The sequence below is a fragment of the Morus notabilis genome, unplaced genomic scaffold (genome assembly GCF_000414095.1).
Source record: "Morus notabilis unplaced genomic scaffold, ASM41409v2 Scaffold4961, whole genome shotgun sequence".
Taxonomy (NCBI): domain Eukaryota; kingdom Viridiplantae; phylum Streptophyta; class Magnoliopsida; order Rosales; family Moraceae; genus Morus; species Morus notabilis.
Window position 1 is genome coordinate 23,304 of NW_010356678.1, and position 5,239 is coordinate 28,542.

Sequence of the window (5,239 nt, forward strand, 5' to 3'; positions counted from 1 at the left end):
TAACAGTATTTATTGGTAATCAAAATGGCCAAGAACCTTGTACGGCAACTCGGTATTGTCCATTAGAAAGCCGAGGAGTCAGAAGAAAAAGGTCAAAAGTTATGACAAAAATACACCTATATTCCTGGCTGCCTAGAACCACTTGAGCATAATCTTGCAAAGATGCTCCTAGCCACGCAAGTATTCTATTCATTTCACCATTTTAAATTTAAAATTTAAATTTTTTTATAATAAAAAATTTAAAAAAATAGTTATATTTAATTTTTTTATTATAGTAAAAAATTCTCATATAAAGTTACATCTTAACTCGAATCAGCGAACTAAATATACTTAAAATTTTCTTAAAAAATTGAATAGTGAAAAGCTCAATAATTTTTGACAAACGCTAGTTTGAACCGCAACTTAAATTATGACTGTCGCAATTTGAAACTTGTCGAAGTCACACCTCTAATTTTCTGTCACGATTGGAAGTTATAGTCATTGAGGGAGGTGTTGCGACACCAGAAACTCCGATCTTCTCCTCCTATTCTCCGATCTCTTATGACCTTGCAGATCGCGGCCTCATGACGCCTCTTTTGTTGCGTCATAGCACGGCACCAACGCCGCCACAAGCGTCTTAGCTTATATCATCTCTCAAAATCAAACGAGCTTCTTCCCTTTTTTCTCCAGATCAGCCGATTTCAACGATGTTTTCGGCCTCCGGCCCTCTTCAACGCGACCTCCATTCTAGCTAGGTTGGTTTTATTGTTATTATTATTTTTTTTTTATTCTGATTTTAGTATTTTTCTTTTTCTCTGTATAGTTTGTTATATATATTTTTGTTTGGCTTTTTAATCAAATCTGTTTTTGCCATTGTAGCACTCATAATGAAAATTCGAGGAATTTGTTATTACATATTATATGTGCTCCATAAAATGTAATATAATATGTTGTGACAATGCAGGGGTGGAAGTGGACATGAGCCTGCACATGCCGGATTTGTGGGGGGAAGGGATGCTATAGCAGCTATTTGTGGGGATGTTTTTGCTTCGCCTACAGTTGATTCAATTTTAACTATATGGCCTCTTCCAATTCTTTTCAGCTATCAGTTATATAAAAATCAAAAGATAATCTAACGTTGTTGAAGCTTAGGGCATCCGAGTTGTCATTAGTCTAAAGGGATGCCTTCTGATTGTCAAGGTAATTCTCTTTAATTAGATTTTACTTCGCTTATATTACAATTTTACTCTGTTGACTGTGAACGACATCATTAATCTGTAAATGTATTCATTACCTTACAATACAAAATAGAAAAAGGAGAGCATGAAAACTCCTTTTTAGAGGTAAAGGGGAAAAACTATAGATTTGCTTGAGCATGGAATGTCTCTTTAGCTTAGGAAATATTCTATATATGTTTGAATAACATGATAAAAGGATCTATTATGCTATATCATTTTCAGATGGGAAAATATTGAAAGCTTTTGATGTTTCATGTTATCATCTCTATCAAAAACACGATATATTATTTTTTTTTTTGTTATTGTTTTGTTACAGGGAACACTGTAAATCAAAACTCTCAAAATTGATAGGAAAATAACATATTGCTGAGAATGAAAGAGATTTTGATTTGGGTTTGGCCAATGAAGATCTTTGCGGAAGTAACCAAGTAAAGATTTTTAATTTTTTGTGCCAACTTTGACTTTCTAAGATCAAAATCCAAATGATGAAAATATCGAGAGTTTTGATGAATATATCAATTAAAGACCTTTACATGGTCTTCAAGTTATAAGGAAGTTAATGGTGGTTTTAAGAATATTCATAACTACTACTACTGATTCAATATTTTAACTTTTAATTCACTAGATGAAATCGATGGATTCTTGAAAAATTTTGAAACTCTTGAATATTTCTTTTGTGTTTTAATTTTTTAATTTGATTATTATTGCTAGAAATCTAGTGATACTTATTAAAAAAACAACATAATGTAGTAGATTATGCTTTATAATTTGGCAGGTTATGAAGCATAATCTGACAGTTTATGGATCACAAACTGGCAAGTTATGAATCATAATCTCATAAATTGATAGATTATAAAGTATAAACTGTCAAGTTATGAAGCATAAACTAGCAGTCTATGGATCATAACCTATCAGACTATGACAGACGTTGGTGATCGGAGGTCGGCAGCTGGCGTAATTTGTCAAGTTATAGATCATAACTTCATAAACTATGGCCGACGCTGATGATTGACAATCATCGTAATCTATTAGGTTATAGATTATAACTTGATAGATTATGATTGGCGCCAATATAATCTGTCATATTATAAATTATAACCTAATAAATTATAAACAGTAAAATTATAAATCATAACTTATCAGATTATAATCAGCGGTCATGCGGACCTGCCAGTCAGGTTATCGCAAATTGGTCCCAAATATTGACTCAAAAAACTCACAAAAGTAATTCAACAGCTGCTCCGCATCCGCAAGAGCCGTCAAAACTCCACTAGGTATTTAAGCCTAAGCCCAAATCATTTTATCGTTAACATTTATTTATTTATTTATTTTCAACATGCCAATCAATTTTTAGTTTGAATATAAAAAGATCATTCAAAACAACCTTTTTCTACTAAAAGTACTCACTAGTAGTATAAATCATTAGAACGAGGGATTGGACATAATGTATCCGTAATAAAATCATATTACGTCAGTAAAATATTTATAATTTTTTAACTGATAGAAAATTTACATAACATATTTATAAAGAACTTCTCTCGGACACTTTCCCTTTTGATACTACCTTAGGACATGTGAAAATTGATTTTGACTCAACTCTTATTGGCTTTCAGACTGAGCCGTGCACCGCCTCATAGTGTAACATATATTGCCAGAGGATAAAGCTGCATAGCAGCTGCCAGTGTGTGTACATATATATATATATGTGTGTGTGTATATGAATGTATATATGCATCAGATTAAGATGTCAATATAAAAGAACCACCGGACAGGGAGGTGAAATCTTGGCTGGTATGTCTACTACAGATTTTTCTAAATTTGCATGTGTACCCTAAACTTGCAGAGTTTCAAAATCACGAGAGGCTAGTCCTAAAAGTAACTTTTGAAAAACTCAAGCAGTTAAATTTGGAGGAGAAAATATCCCTAGTGTTTTTACTGATATAACGGTTAAAAATCACAGATGCCATAAAAATTATGATGGCAGGCAAAATTTTACACCTTTGGTCTAGTACTACACTTGTTTATGGGTTAATATTCTCAAATATGTTCTACATTTCATGGCCTAATGTCATTTCTAAGATGTCATTTTTTAAGTTGAATCTTTTTATTTGTTCCATTCACAGAATTTGGCTCCAGTATAAGGGAATATGGGTTCATGAAAGGAGGAAAAGATAAAGAGGAAAGGGAAAGCAAGCAACTAGAAATGAAGACGGGAAAACTTTATAATCAGTTTTTGCCTCTTGTGGTTGTAGTTGTTTGGATTCTTTGTCATAGAAAGGGAAAGAAGATGGACCTTTTCTTGTGAACGAAGTCTACCAAGGAGGAACATGGCATATAGCTATGTCTTTTAAATCAAGTTACAGCCCCAGCATCCGCATTCCCTGTCCCACCCTTTACGCCCACTTACACATTACTTCATGCTGATCTCTGTGTATGATGCTATCTAATTTGGCTTGATTCTATTGGATCTAATCTGTGTTTCTTGTACATATTTTCATAACTGGACAAAGGAAAAAACAAAACTTTGATTCAACTTCTGGTATTGTTACAAATTTAATTTCCAATTCTCAAAACTACAAGTTTAGAGAAATTTTTGTATCAACTGTAAAGAGTCAGAGCAAAAAAATTGAAATACAACTGCAACCAATAACACAAAAAGGCTTTGTTTAAATCCCTATTATTTGAGTACATCTCGGGTACATCCGCCGAGATGAACCCATTCAAAAGACCAACCATGCAAAACAATAGCCTAAGCATCTACAGATCTTTAAACAAAAATGTGAATAAGGTGAGGATCACATACCGTTACAGAGTTTGAGCAAGAGGAAGAGATGAACGACACCGCCGGCAGAAAACCAAACGCAGACGAAGGTGTTTTGAAATTTTTTCGTTCGCTTATGTTTTCTCTCCGGTAAGGGCGAGAAATTGCGTAGTACCGGCTAAATTTTTACCGAATATGATGCTTCTGTCGATTGTTCATGGGCAACCTACTCGAAGGACTAAGCATCAACCCAGATAAAAGGATTCCACCGAGATGTGGGTTCTTTACCCGGTTAATATGCGAGCATGTGAGGGAACATAAGCGTGAAAAATTCGAAGAGAAGGGAAAAACAGAGAAAGGTTGAACAGATTCTCTGAAGGAGCATGAGAAGAACGAAAGGATGAGGAAGGCTGTAGATTCTCTAGCAGAATAGTCAAGACTGAACGTGAGGAAGGTGAGAGTCATTACTCAAGTTACTGTTTGTGCACTGTGCAGAGTGATTCAAGATGGGCTGAATTAGGGGAGATTGATTTTGAATCAAGACCCAAAGACTCAAACCCTAATTCCAACCCAACGCACGCTTAATTAAACATTTATAAATATTTATAATTTTTTAATTGATAGAAAATTTACATAATATATAATGTCTTGTTTAATTCGCAGATTTGAGTTTTCAATTCAAGTTAAAATGTGACATTTTTTTATAATTTTTTATTGTAGTAGAAAAAAATTAGATGTGATATTTTCTAAAAAAAATTTACTGTAAAAACTTAAATTTAGGTCTCGTTCACTTCACAGATTTGAGTTTTCAATTCGAGCAGAGATGTGATATTTTTTGAGAACTTTTTACTGTAATAAAAAAAGTTAGATGTGATATTTTCTGAAAATTTTTTATTATAAAAATTTAAAATTAAAAACTTAAATCGGTGAAGTGAATGAGACCTTCAAAACTCACAAACTCACGAGACTGCAAAAAACGAGAACTTCTCTCGTACACTTCCCGTTTTGATACTACCGCATGACATGTAAAAATTGATTTTGACAGAGGATAAAGCTACATAGCACCTGATTTTGACTTTTGTAGGACCCATTATTATCTTTAAGGCTCATCAATTACGTGGGGCCCACTATAAAAAACATCTCACTAAATTCTCTCTTTTTTTTATTTTTTTTTTGTTTTAAATCAAATTTTCTATTTTAAGTCAGGATAATTTTATTAATTTAAATTTTATTAGACTAAATTTTTTTTAAAATAATTATA